The 14897-nt window shown below is 38.3% G+C and overlaps 1 long non-coding RNA gene across 1 annotated transcript in view; it reads right to left on the reverse strand.

The window, feature by feature from the left end:
- Nucleotides 1–9698: 9698 nt before the first annotated feature.
- The window catches only part of LOC108306774, a 90862-nt gene continuing 85663 nt past the window's right edge, over nucleotides 9699–14897 (reverse strand). The window contains exons 3-4 of the long non-coding RNA XR_001826276.2: nucleotides 14337–14411; nucleotides 9699–10575 (exon numbers count right to left, since the gene is read on the reverse strand). This is a non-coding gene — a long non-coding RNA (uncharacterized LOC108306774). The remainder of the gene's footprint in view (nucleotides 10576–14336; nucleotides 14412–14897) is intronic.

Consider the following 14897-nt stretch of genomic DNA (forward strand, 5'->3'; position numbering starts at 1 on the left):
GCTTACGGTCCTGTGAAAACCTCCACAGATGAGCCAGAGGAGAAGTGAAGTCCTTTCATGACTGTCAATCTTTCTTCATTTGTTCCTCAGGACATGGTTACACGTGGGGGCAGCACACCCAATGCTGAGCCAAGAGAAGACTTCCACAATTTCTATTAAATAGGTATGGCTTTTTCACTACCATAAGATCAAAAAGTCCTAAGTTGAATTATCTTAATTTTGGGGCCATGTATATTCATTATTGTCTCTTAATGAGTATTGCTCAGCTTAAGTCTGGTGCAGGAGAGAGGGAGACGTAAATAAGGAAACTGAGTAGCAGAAGGGAGGAAAAAAGTATCCATAGGGTCATTCTGTAAGCTTTCAACTACAACTAGAAGAAAACAACTCAAAATAATAATAAATTATATAATAAATCTTAAAATGTTCCTCTGTTACTTCAGCAGCATAATGGCTTCTTTAAGGACCAATCAAGGGCTCTTCCAGCAAGGAAATGGGGGGAAATATGATTATTAGGTAGAAACCAATAGTCTCAGCTACAGGATTATACATGCTGAGGGCAAGGGGAGAGCTGCGATTCAAATATAGTCCTATTGATAGTTGAAATTATTAGTAATATTGTTCTTGTGGACTGCCTATAGTTGTAGGCTGTAGCAAATAGGATACAAATTATCTTGAAGAAATTCTTAACTTCAGCCCACTGAATGTTACTGCTACCATCACCTACTGCTATACTTAGCTTCACTTATTTGTCAGTTTTGCCTTTTATATTCCTGGTCAATGAAAATAGATACAGTGAAGATTGTTGATCACTTCTCTCAACCTGAGTCCACACACAGTAAGAAATAGCAAGGAACCATCTTACAGTGTAGTCAGACAGAATGAGGAAAAATCAGCCAAAGAGAGCTGTACCAAATGTGTGTATCCTGTCTCAGAGCACAGTTAAGGAAATGGGCTTTTCTTATTGACAGTGGGCCTGTAAAGTGATTTATAAAAATTACTCAGGTTAAGAAAAAGGAGGCAGAAAAATAGAGTTAAATGAATGTCAAGTGCATCTCAAACATTCATGCCAGGCAGTAATTTCAACTTCCTCCCTCTTTCATCATATCTCAGCTGCCAAGAAGTATCTCCAACATCTACATGTATACATACCCAGTCAAACTGGATACCATTAATAATTCATGTGTGTTAGTAGTGGCTTTTTATTGTGCTCTCACCCCCACCATTCATCTTCACTTTAACTTATGAAAATATATACCTTGTCTCAGTTTCCAGTATTTCCATCCATTTTAACCAGCTCATCTGATGACTTACTCAGTATTCTCCACTAAACTCTAATGTAGCTATAATTAATGTGGATAGGAGGTTTTTAAATTACACACAGTAGGTTATTATGAGAAAGAATATTCTAGATAAATCAGTTATTGTCTTCTCCATCGAAATTCCCATCTAAAAAAATCTACTGCACAACTAGATCACACTGTCTAGACATTCATGTTTTGAACTACAGAACCACCTTATAGCTATGGATGATTGGTCTAAAGGTAGACACATGACTCATAGGTAGTCATTATATTATCTGCCCAGTGACATGTATGACCTAACTGGAAAAGATGGACAAATTAGCCAAGCTTTTCCCCTTCAGGAACCTGAACAGAGCGACAGTGAGAATCTGCTAGTTGAAACAGAAAGGAGGAAACATATGAGGCATAGTCACATTAATGTAAATGCACTAGAATAAAACTACATGAGCTCTTCCTACTGGTGTCCTTAAAACCACTCAAACAGAGAGTCACCCTCCATCCATTCTCTGTGTGGCATGGACCTATAACTAGGTTTATGCATTCATGCACAAAGCATTTATTGAAAACTGTGATGTACCACACATAATGGTAAGTTCTGAAGCTATGACATTGGCCATGACAAATGTGATTACTGTTCATACAGAGCCTGCAGTACAATAGCTAAAACACACCATGATTAGGGAGATATACAGGAAGCTATGAGAGTATTTAACAGGGACACCTAATGTAGCTTTTCTTAGGGGAGGACAGATCATCTAGCTCTATCTATCAAAATTCTACTCATCCATCAAGGCTGCAATAATAACCCCAGCTGGAAATAGTCATGCTCTCCTCTGAACCCATTGATGGTACTTCTATTGCAGCACTTGGTTCATGTCATCCCAGTTTTTAATGTATTGTTTCTGGGTCTCATCGCTCACTAATCTCTAAGCTCTCTGAGGAAAGTAACATTGTTTCATTTATCTCTTCATTCCTTCAGTGTACAGAACAGTACTTTACACATAGCAAGTTCACAGAAATAGAGTTCAGAAATCACTCCAGTGTAATGGTCTCTAAAGAAGTCATAGAGCTAGAAAGATTTTCTACTGATAATAATTTTTTCTCATTTTACAGGTGGTAGAGAATCTAACTGTCTTTGTGAGGGAGTCATTTTCAAATCCAAAGGCATTTATTTAAGTTTCATGCAAATGGTTCACTTTGAGTCCTAAGAGATTAACAGGAATGCTTGGTTTAAGTGTTGTTAATTAAAACAGTAGGGAAGGGTTAGTTATGTTTTTAGATATGGGAAATCTTGAAGGAAAAGAAGATTCACAAAATAAACCCCTCTGAAGGAGACATGTATGGATGAGGATTCTTTGGTTGCAAGTAGCAGAAACCAGCTCAAATTAATTTGAAAATTTAGTGTGAGCCAACTTGAGAATTGTATGTAAAGTTAGGACCAAGGACTCAGTTATGGCTCAAAGAAAACCCTCTTGGCATGCCAGTATCATTCTTTCCTCTTTCGATTTCCTCTGCTCCTCAGACCTCACCACAACTGGATTATATTTGCAAAGACCCTATTTCCAAATAAGATCGTATTCCCAGGTGTCAGAGGTTAGGACTTAAACATACCTTTTTGAGGAACACAATTGAATCCACTGTATGTATCTTTAAAGGTACTAGTTAGAAGTCCAAGTTGCACAGGGAGGAACTCATTGGTTATGTGTAAATGCTCACCCCTGATTCAAGCAAATTTAAATGAGATATGTTCACACTTTTCTAACATAGTAACTCCTGCTACAACCATGTGGATAGTCAGTGGTAAAACTCCTAGAAATGGAGAAACTGGTAGTAAAATCTATAGATGTCCATTAGAAGGAAGAAAAAGAAATGGGAATTTTAGCATAAATGTGTGAGTTAGCGGAAGTCCTATGAAAATAGAGACCCAACGTCTCAGTCAAAGAGTCTGCTTCAAAACGCTTGCTCAACTAATACTCTAACTCTCATGAAAGTCTCACCAACCTAATCATCTTCCTAGTTGTTTTTTTTTAATCCCGAATATTCTTGACCGAAAATTTTAAAGTGCTAAATTTCTGGCTAACTAAAGTCTACCTCTCAGTCAAAGGAGGGAAGGCTTGTTACTTCACAAGAGCCTCTACTATATGTTTGGTATTGACACATATTTATTTATTCAACAAATATTTGTTGAGTGCCTTATATGTCCCATTTACTGTGTTAGACAATGAGTATATGTATCAGCAAAACCAACTGTTATCCTGGCCTTTGGGTAGATTATATTCTAGTAAAGAGAAGTAGACAATAAGCAAAAGGTAAAAGGGATAAAATAAATATCAGCAAGGAAGGGAGAAAATTGTTTAAATATGAATATCAGAGTAGGCTTTACAGAGAAGGTGAAATTTAAGCAGAAATCTGAAGGAAGTGAGGAACACTGTGGGGGCCGGATGCAGTGGCTCATGCCTGTAATCCTGGCACTTTGGGAGGCCAAGGCAGGTGGATTACGATGTCAGGAGTTCAAGACCACCCTGGCCAACATGGTGAAACCCTGTCTCTACTAAAAATACAAAAATTAGCAGGCCATGGTGGCATGCACCTGTAGTCCCAGCTACTTGGGAGGCTGAGGCAGAAGAATTGCTTGAAGCTGGGAGGTGGAGGTTGCAGTGAGCTGAGATCGTGCCACTGCACTTCCAGCCTGGGCAACAGAGTAAGACTCCATCTCAAAACAAAAATAAACAAACAAACAAAAAACATTGGGGGAAGAAAAACATGACAGAAAAGAAATAACATTTGCAAAGACTCAGAAATAAGGCTATGTTTGTTTTTTAGGGGATATACACAAATGTGCCTAAAGAATAAGCTAGGAGAAAATGAGGAGAAATTGAGATTGGAGAAGAAACAGAATTCTGGGTCAAAAGTTGCTTTGCAGGTGGTTTTAAAGATTTGAGGTTTTACTCTAAAAGAGAACCCATCTCAAGTAGAGCAGAGCAGTGATGTGATTTTGACTTAAGTTTCCAAAGTGTCACTCTGGCTACTCTACTGAGGACAGACAGTTGGGGAACAGAGGGACAAAAGCAAGGAAATGTTGAAAAGCCACTGAAATAATCTAGGCTAGAAATAACCAAGGTGGCAATGGTAGAGTTGGTGACATGTTATCAAATTCTGGGTATTTTAAAAGCAGAGTTGGTAAGATTTACTAATGTGAAGTATAGGAGAAAGAAAGGAGTCAAAATGAGACTATGGTTCATTTTATTTATTTTATTTTTTTATTGCATTTTAGGTTTTGGGGTACATGTGAAGAACATGCAAGATTGTTGCATAGGTACACACGTGGCAGTGTGATTTGCTGCCTTCTTCCCCATCACCTATATCTGGCCTTTCTCTCCATGCTCTCTCTCCCCAACTCCCCACACCCACTGTCCCTCCCCTATTTCCCCCCAACAGACCCTAGTGTGTAGTGCTCCCCTCCCTGTGTCCATATGTTCTCATTGTTCAAAACCCGCCTATGAGTGAGAGCATGTGGTGTTTGATTTTCTGCTCTTGTGTCAGTTTGCTGAGAATGACGGTTTCCAGGTAACAGTCATTAGAGTGAATCGGCAACTAACAGAACGGGAAAACATTTTTGCAGTTTACCATCTGACAAAGGGCTGATATCCAGAATTTACAAAGAACTAAAACAGGTTTACAAGAAAAAAACAAGCCCATTCAAAAGTGGGCAAAGGATATGAACAGACACTTTACAAGAAACTATGGTTTTTGACCTATACAACTAGGACTTCAGAGTTGTCATTTTCTGAGATGAGTTAAAAAACTATTCTGGAAATTGATTACAGAGTTATGTTTTAGGCATGTTAGATGTGAGCTGTCTATCAGATATTCATGTAAATTGGTCTGGATTAGAAGTCAGTACAGATTAGAGATGTTAATTTGGAAGTCATCAGCTGTAGGTGCTATTTAAAGCCACAAGACTAGATGAGATCACAGAGTGATTAAACATGAAGAAGAACCAAGACCTGAGCCCTAGGACACAACCCCCAGCCCTCAAATTGAATATTATCATCTCCATCCTACTGATGAGGAAGCACAATCTTGAACATGGTAAATATCTTAACAAGATCACACAGTTAGTAAACTGCAGAGGCAAATATCAAACAAAGACTGCCGTAGGCCATTAACTCCTACTGTATATGGTGGTAAAGAAAGCTGAAATCTATCAATGGAAACAGAAACCCTAGCAACACATTTTCAAATAATTCTCTAGGTCACTGCCTCCACCAACGTTTTTCCACACACCAAGTGCTTACTGAAGAATACGTAAAAATACAGAGTTCTAGAAGCTCCACTTCCTATACTCAAAAGGGAATCCATGAAAAATAATTTTAATGTTATCTAGATCATTGTAATGCATAGCCAACTTTGGGATAATTCATCTGAAAATCATCAGACAAAAAATAATGTGACCCAAAGGGAAAAATAAAACCTGCATACCTTCCTGAAGCCTAGTGTAGAGATGCCATCCATTCTAGGCTGAGGGAGTGATAGAGTGATAAGAGTTGAAGGTAGGGCTGGCTCCAGATACCACACCACTCCAGGAAGACAAGCAATGTAGTTTCTCAAGAAATACTGCACAGCCAAAGAAACTATCATCAGAGTGGACAGGCAACCTACAGAATGTGAGAAAATTTTTGCAGTATATCCATCTGACAAAGGGTTAATATCCAGAATCTACAAGGAACTTAAACAAATTTACAAGAAAAAAACAAACAACCCCATCAAAAAAGTGGGCAAAGAATATGAACAGACGCTTCTCAAAAGAAGACATTAATGTGGCCAACAAGCAAGAAAAAAAGCACATTATCACTAGACATTAGAGAAAAGCAAATCAAAACCACAATGAGATACCATCTCACGCCAGTTAGAATGGTGATCATTAAAAAGTCAGGAAACTACAGATGCTGGAGAGGATATGGAGAAGTATGAATGCTTTTACACTGTTGGTGGGATTTTAAATTAGTTCAACTATTGTGGAAGACAGTGTGGCAATTCCTCAAGGATCTAGAACCAGAAATACCATTTGATCCAGCAATCCCATTACTGGATACATACCTAAAGGATTATAAATCACTCTACTATAAATACACATGCACATGTCTGTTTATTGCAGCACCATTCACAATAGCAAATACTTGGAACCAACTCAAATGCCCATCAGTAATAGTCTAGATAAAGAAAATGTGGCACATATACCCCATGGAACACTATGCAGCCATAAAAAAGGATGAGTTAATGTCCTTTGCAGGGAGGATGAAGCTGGAAACCATCATTCTCAGCAAACTAACACAGGAACAAAAAAAAAACACCACATGTTCTCACTCTTAAGTGGGAGTTGAACAATGAGAACCCATGGACAGAGGGAGGGGAACATCACATACCAGGGTCTGTGTGGGGCTTGGGGAGGAATAGCATTAAAAGAAATACCTAATGTAGATGAAGGATTGATGGGTGCAGCAAACCACCATGGGATGTGTATACCTATGTAATAAAACTGCACATTCTGCACATGTATATCAGAACTTAAAGTATAATTTAAAAGACAAGCAAACAAACAACAACAACAACAACAAAAAACACTTCACCTGTGGCCATTCACACAGAGGAAGATCATTCTGGTAATGCTACCTGAAATCAAATTGCCCTTTTGATTTCCACAGGTGACTTATAAGGAGCTTATTGGCCAGTAGTTCCCAACCTGGAAAAACCTAGGACTAATCAATGTTTATCATATATGTACATATTCCTAAGATCTGCTCAAGACTCAGTGATTCAGAATCTCAGGAATCTGAGAGTGTGTCTTTTTACATTTCCCATGAGATTCTTATCAGTATCATTATAAGTTTGTGAACTCATGCATTGGAACCATTGTTGTAGAACATTAAACATCTCTAGGTGTTTTTCAAATGTTCTTAGGTTAAGCTAGGAATTCCTCATTAAATAGTGCAGAAATACTTTGAGTCAGCAGTCCCCAACCTTTTTGACACCAGGGACTGGTTTCATGGAAGACAATTTTTCCACCAACTGTTGGGGGAGCAGGGGATGGTTTTGGGATGATTCAAACACATTACATCTATTGTGCATTTAATTTCTATTATGATTACATTGTAATATATAATGAAATAATTATACCACTCACCATAATGTAGAATCAGTGAACTTGTTTCCTGCAACTAGAGAATCTCATATGGAGGTGATGGGAGACAGTGACAGGTCATCAGGCATTAGACTCTCATAAGGAGTATAACCTAGATCTCTCATGTGTGAGGTTGACAATAAAGTCTGCACTCCTATGAGAATCTAATGCCTTCGCTGATCTGACAGAAGGTGGGGGCTCAGATGGTTAGGAGAGCAATGTGGAGTGGCTGTGAATACAGATGACATGTTGTTTGCTGGCCCGTCTCTCACCTCCTGCTGTGTGGCTGGGTTAACAGGCTGTGGATTGGTATCAGTCTGTGGCCTGGGGGTTGGGGATCCCTGCCTTAAGTCTTTTCCAGCGTAAGTGCAGGCTTATCATTGCATTGCTCAAGATAGTAGTCACTAGCCACATGTGGCTACTGAGCACTTGAAATGTGGTTAGTCCAAATTAACATGTGCTACAGTAGAAAATAGACACTGAATTTCACAGACCTAGAGAAGAAATGTAAACTGTCTCACTAATAGATATAAAATTAGTAAATTTTATTGATAAATATTAAATAGATATAAAATCTCATTAGCAAATAGATATAAAATTAACTTTTATATCTATTTATGTTGAAATGCTATTTTGTTATTATGTTGAAATATCTATGTTGAAATGCTATTTTGAATCTGTTGGGTTAAATATAACATATTATTAAGGTTAATTTCAACTGTGTCTTTTTAATCTTTTCAAAGTACTTCCTAGAAATGCTAAAATTACATATGTGACTTTCGTTATTTACAGCACTGACTAACATGTATACTTACTGATCTTCTCATTGTTGAATCACACTATATTCTGGACTCCCACAGTCCTTTGCTCATAATTCTATAAGAGACTTATCACAATATATTCCAATTATCTTTTTACATCTCAGTCTACATTGCCAGTCTGTGAGCAGTTGGGGGGGCGTCCTGTTCATCTGTCTCCTCTGACCTAGCACAGTGCATGGCACCTGACAGATGTTCATAAACAGCTGATTTCTTTGTTTTCTTGCCCTGGGCCACACAGATTGTTAACTGTAAAGCAAAGGCTCTAACTCAGGTTGCTTGAATTCTGCTCTCATCCACTATCCATGACATCCTACTGCCTTAAACCCTTTCTCTGAAGATTAGCACAAGAAGCAAATCGAAGTAAAACTCAAATCAGTCCAATTTACTACTCATTAGCAGTTTTTATGAAGACTGGTTGTGGATGAGATTGAAACTCAAAACTAATGTGACATTTTGAATTGTCTCAAGTTGTCACTTTTCCATGCTGTGCTTCACTCTCATTAGGAAAAGTAATCAAGATCTGGGCCTACTGTTAAACTATGTCCCTTGCCATTATTAAAGCTTAGCACTCGGAGGTATCTAATGTTCATGTTGATGCTACCCTTTTCCTTACTGGCACAGAAGTTGTCTATTCGTTTCTTCCCTGATTAATGTTTTGGAGTTTCTTCTCTTTCAGACTATGCCCTCAGCCTACCAATTAGGAATACACACTGATTTTCTCTGAAAGCACTTGTGTTTCCATACATTCAGGTCCCTTTATAATGGAGACATCTCATAATACCTTCTGTTTCCTCTGGGACTGTCTGCTAATATTAGAGCACCTCTGAGACATGCAGGACCCTGGGAAAGTACCTTTTATATACATTATAATATAAACAATTGGACCTTAAAAGTATTTAGAAATTCACAGGCCCATTAGGTATGCTCAGTCATCTGAATAAAATTTCAAAATAGTAGATAGAGAACAAATACTTATGTATTTGTTTATGGTCCAATCATTGCATGCAAAAATACTTCATAGTGTGTGCCCAAAAACTCTTCCTGTTCAGGCCCAAGAACAATCTCTTTGTGTTCTTAATTGTTAAATGTTCCAACCCTGGCTGATTTCATATCTCCTACTAAGAGAAAAATGCAGCAATGCTGTTATTACTCATAATGACATGGCTCTTTGGTAACTTCTGTATTGAAACATGATGAATTTTCTTCCCTCTTCAGTTCTCTAACACCATTTATTTAATGCTGGTTACATTATTACTCATGTAATAATGTAATCATTCATTGTGCCACCCATGAATATTGGCTTCCAATGATTCTCTCAAAGGTTGTTGCTGTTTCATTAATGATGATCACAAATACAGGTCTTACCCAGAGTACTAAGGAAAATGTGAATCACAATTCATTTTCTGATTATTAAATTTACTGTTTAGAATTTTTTACACCCTAGAAACAGGAAAATACTTCTTCTAGCTGTGTCTTCTCTTGAACTTATGAAGCCATTTTCACTGCATTCCTGAAGTGTGATCTCTTTTTATGTTGACCATCCCTGCTTTCTGCATGCCACCACCACCAGCAAGGAGAATGCATGAAGGGCCCAATGGCATGATTAAAAAAAAAAAATCCCATTCATTGAAGGAAGGGCCATTCAGAATGCACAATTTAAGATCATCCAGGAAGAGAAAGGCATTGCTATATCTGTCAGAAGCAGAAGTCATTGATTAGAATGGGCCCTTAGTGTTGCAGAAAAATGGTTTCAAAAGCTCTCAGAAAGGAGGGTTAGAGAGATAGGTGAGACCATCCCAGGAGAAGTGCCTGATATCTGGCACAGAACCTGCAGAGAGATTGGGATGGTGCCCTGGTTGTCAGTTGGAGACTATGCTTACAGGGTTAAAGATACCTGCTGCCATCACCACAGCCCTTTAGTGCCATGGACCACAGGTGGCACCACAATTAGAAAATAGTTGGGCCTGAGTGGACGCATGGGCCCATTCATGCCTCACAAGGCCAAGGACTGGAGTTGAACCCCAACTCTTTCCAAAGCCAGAGCCCTGAGCTCATCCTATGTCATATGGGAATAAGAATCATCCAAAATCTCTCCTGATCCTCCAAAGGAAATACCATGCTGGCCAGCAGGAACAATCTTCTCATCACGTCAGTCTTCTGGCTCTGAGTCCCAGTCCAGGACTCTAAGATGATCTGAGAGGCATACATCCCAGAGCTCCTCAGGGAGTCTGGGTGGCCATATCATGGGGTCAGAGAAGAGAATAGGAAAGCACTGCAAACAGGATAAAATGGGACCAGGTCAGAGGCAGGTACTGATTCTCCTCCCAATGGCACTGCAACCCTGGCCAGTCCCAGTAGTGGGAGGAAGAATTAAAAGTTTCAAAGGAGGCCCCCAAAGTATTAAGGAGTCCCTGAGGGATTTGGGTGGCACTGGCTACAACATATTGAATTCAGAGATAAGGGGCTTTGAAATGCTTTCAAGAGTAGACTAGAGAGAAGACAATATCCTTAAGGGAAACTATAATATCTTAGAGGAAAAAGGGACATTCATGGGACATTCCAGGTGATGCCATGTTGTAGCTATGCCCCACTTACCACCATTGTTGGTATATCTTAGGTCATATTTTTCATAATAATCAAATAAATGTAACCGTGAACCTCTAACTTCCCACTGTAAGAATGTTCTAACACTCTCCCTGAGTCACCTCTCCAGGGTTTACTCATGATTTTCAGCCTTGGTCCCTCTTGTTTTGCTAGTGTAATAAATAACACTTGAGCATCCACGAGTCTGGTGCTGAAAGCTGGCTTGGAAATTTGCAATGTTTTATCTCCCAAAAAGCACTTTGGGCTTTTATGAAAATTTGTACACTCCCACTCTATTCCGCTGAGGCTTGTCAAATCAAAAATACATCTTATTTTACATTATATTCCACTAGTGAGCCTGATTTGCAGTCTAATAAAATTGTGTAGTTTTAGGCAAGTATTTGTGACATAAAATTGTGATGCTGTCAAAGTTTGTCTGTATCACCCCTTTTTCCCTTCTAGGCCATGTAATATACTAGTAAAAGCAGGGCTCTTGAGTTTCTAAGAAAATAATTCAAATTTGCCTTCATTATTTATTAACTATGAAACACGAACCAGTTACTTAATCTCCTAGATTTGTTGGGGAGTTTAAAGATCACTTCTACCCATCTTAATTCTTAAATGGGATCTTCAGCTGGGTCTAGGAATCAAATTGACACAAGAGAAGTTAAGAGGAGAGTGGCATATAAGTGTCATTATTTTTACTTGTGCTTAGGGATCATTAAGAGACCAAAGACCTGAAGAAAATGGTCAAAGCAGAGATTTTTTAATACATTTTAGACAAAGAATGAGAGATTTGTGAAGAAATGGCAGGACAAAAGGATCTGGCTAGAGACAGTAAATTCTAGGGAAGAATGATTATTAGGAGACCTGTGGTGGGAGTGTGTAAAGCTAGTGGAAGATAACAGCTTCTTCAGTAACTTTACTTGTACAGCAATAACTCCAAGTCTCTGGTGATAAGGGTTAATATTGTAACACTGGTACAAGGAAGGCACTCTGTTCCAAGGAATTTTTATGGCTTAATATATGTAGGAAGGGACAGTTCTGATAGCCCTTTCTGCAAACAGAGTTTCTCAAGTGCTTTCAACTTAAAATAATCGATATACCAAATCCACACACTTGTGGGTGATCATCATTAACTCTTGCAGCTTCAATTTTTTTCTCTGTAGAGTTAACAACACCTTTCTAGAATGGTAATTGTGGTTCATGAAAAGTCCTTGGCAAATAAGAGGCAAGCAGTGCATACAAGTTTACATTCTTCTTATTTTACTTTGCCAATGGCCTCTGGCCTCCCATATCCAAGCACAGGGTGTTCCTGGCTACCCAATGCCCATTGATTTGGTATCTTGGCTTCAGACAAGTCCATGCTCATACTTCTGACTACACATTCCATTCTTCCAAAGCAATTTATGGCATTTGATTCTCTGGGAAGTTCTGTGTTGTTTGTGACAATAGCAAGAATAAAAGATTAGTTTAGAGGCTAGCCAAGTTCCACCCTAAGCTAGGAGCAAGGTCTGGTTTCACCACTGATTAGTGATTACCTGGGTTAACCAGGTAAATCTTGCAATTCAGAATAACATGGTCTGGATCTTTATGCCAAAAGCAGTAGCAACAAATAATGAATATTTGGCTTTGACCTTTCACCCAATGGACTATCTGGGACCCCAGGTACTCCTAGTTCCTTTTCCCAATCCAGTCACATTAAAGTGAACTTGCTGCAGCCAATGTGCCAATATCCATTCTCTTGAGTTTGGGAGATAAAAAATTTGAAGAGAGTAACTACTTGGGACAATTCTGGCCTTTTAGTCTTCCTTAAGTCAAACATTGTTTTGCAGACGAATGTTTCTCAAACTATACTGCTTATTACAATATGCTGCCCCAACTTTTCAAAATGCACATGCACACTTCCCACCACTGAGAGTCTGAATTAATCCATCTTGGGTAGAGCTTGGGTATTACTATGTTTTTTTTTTTTTTTCAATTCAAAAGTGGTTCTGATGTATACCAAATGGTGAGAATCATTGTTGGAGACCGATGATGATATCTGGAGACAATGCTATCCCTGGTTTATATTCAGATCTAATTCAGATCCCAGCCCTTCCAGTATTTTATTAACTATTTTTCCATATAAAACTCAGTTGCCAATTCAGACACCCTATCATTTGGAGTACATAACGATGGGGAGATATGGAAATTCAAACTGGAAAATTAATTAGCATCTCTAGCCTGTAGGAAAGAAGGATTATATGAGAACAGATAATCTTGAGCAGGAAGTTTGATTCATAAACTGGATTTTTATTCTATTTTACAAGCTCCAAGGAAGGTTTCGAAAGTTCATGGTTTTTCTCTTTGACATCAGAGAAGAAGCCATTAGGGTATTCTGTAAAACATCCTTAAGCTTCTTAACAAATTCCACTTATAGTTGCATTCTTTAACGTAGCTGAATCTCTTTGGAAATCAGTTATATACCTAGCCTATTCCATTTGTAAAAACAATGATTATTTAAAGTTTACTACTGTGGCAATCATTGTATCTGTTCCCTAATATTTGGATCCCTTTTTCTTTCCTAGCATATGATAGAATTGCATTTCCCCTTCCTTTGAACTCAGGCATAGTCCTGTGGCTTGCTTTGGCCAACAAAATGCAAGTAATGTCAAGTGTGCTACTACCTGGAAGAAGATTGAAAGGAAGTTCATCCTTTACTGTGTTCCCTTTCTGTCTGCCAACAATGTCCCTTATAGTGATGGTGTCATCAGCTTGGGTTCCAGAGTAACTAAGATAATGACATGAAACGCAGTTCCTATTTAGTCCTTGATGGGCAACCCTGTTACAGTTTTATGCCCCTGAGATCTGAAGATTGAAACCTCAGTAACTACCTTTTAGATAAAATGTTTTTTAAAACATTTTATCTAAAAGGTAGTTACCTTTATCTTTTATTTTTTCCTCAGCTTCCTTAAAATTTTACATGTGTTAGTCATTTAACTCTTACAGTGTTACAGCCTGTGCAACACAGTGATACCCTGTATCTACAAAACATACAAAAACTAATCATGTGGTGGTGTACACTTGTCGTCCCAGCTACTTGGAAGGCTGAGTAGGGAGGATCACTTGGGCCCAAGAGTTTTAGGCTACAGTGAGCTATGATCATCATTGCACTCCAGCCCGGGTGACAGAGGGAAACTCTATTTCAAAAATAAATAAATAAATAAATAAGTTTTTAAAAAATAACTCAAATAACTCTAATTGCATTGATAGGAGATGGGAAAATATCAAACCAAATAAATAGGTTTTTTTTAAATAGAACTGATTTGCTCTAATAAAATATAAGGGGCCTATATAAAGCAGTAATAGTGACATTCCTAATAGCTGAGGATGGCTCTACTGGTGAGTGCTGCACAATTACTATAAAGAGAGAATGAAATAAGAAAGTTTGTCTGTTACTACTCATACTCATTTAGTTGTTCTTCTATGGTGTCTTAGCAAAACTCCAATCTTGCTTGCTTGAGTTCTAGTTATAGTGCAGACCTAAACCAGAAGCAGAAGCTTTTAAGTGGATAACAGAAGCCACATGGTTCACAGCTATTCCTGTTCAGTGGGTTATTTCAAACTATCCCAACTCCTACTATTGTTAAGGCTTTTCCTTAATGATATCTCTACCCTACAAGTCCCCTACCCTCTAGTTTATGGATATGGGTGGGTAACAAATATTCCAGACCGTATTAATATTTCTATAGGAGTAAAGATGATGTAATAGCTGGGCTGTCTCAAGGATAAAAGTGGCATTTCCAACTTTAAAATTAACAGGAATTATGACCACACTCAGCAACAAGAAGTCAAATTTGTACTTTGCATAGCTTCCACAAAGAATGGCCAGTCATAGTAAATATCTTTTTAAAATTCTTTTTAAATGGTCTCTATTCTGAGAGGATAAATATTCTGCCCTTCTATCCACATGGTCTTTCTTCCTCTTCAGTCTCTTTCAGTTTCTGGCATCTTTTATCTAGTCTCTTC

The sequence above is a fragment of the Cebus imitator genome, unplaced genomic scaffold (genome assembly GCF_001604975.1).
Source record: "Cebus imitator isolate Cc_AM_T3 unplaced genomic scaffold, Cebus_imitator-1.0 Scaffold3, whole genome shotgun sequence".
In the NCBI taxonomy this organism is placed as follows: domain Eukaryota; kingdom Metazoa; phylum Chordata; class Mammalia; order Primates; family Cebidae; genus Cebus; species Cebus imitator.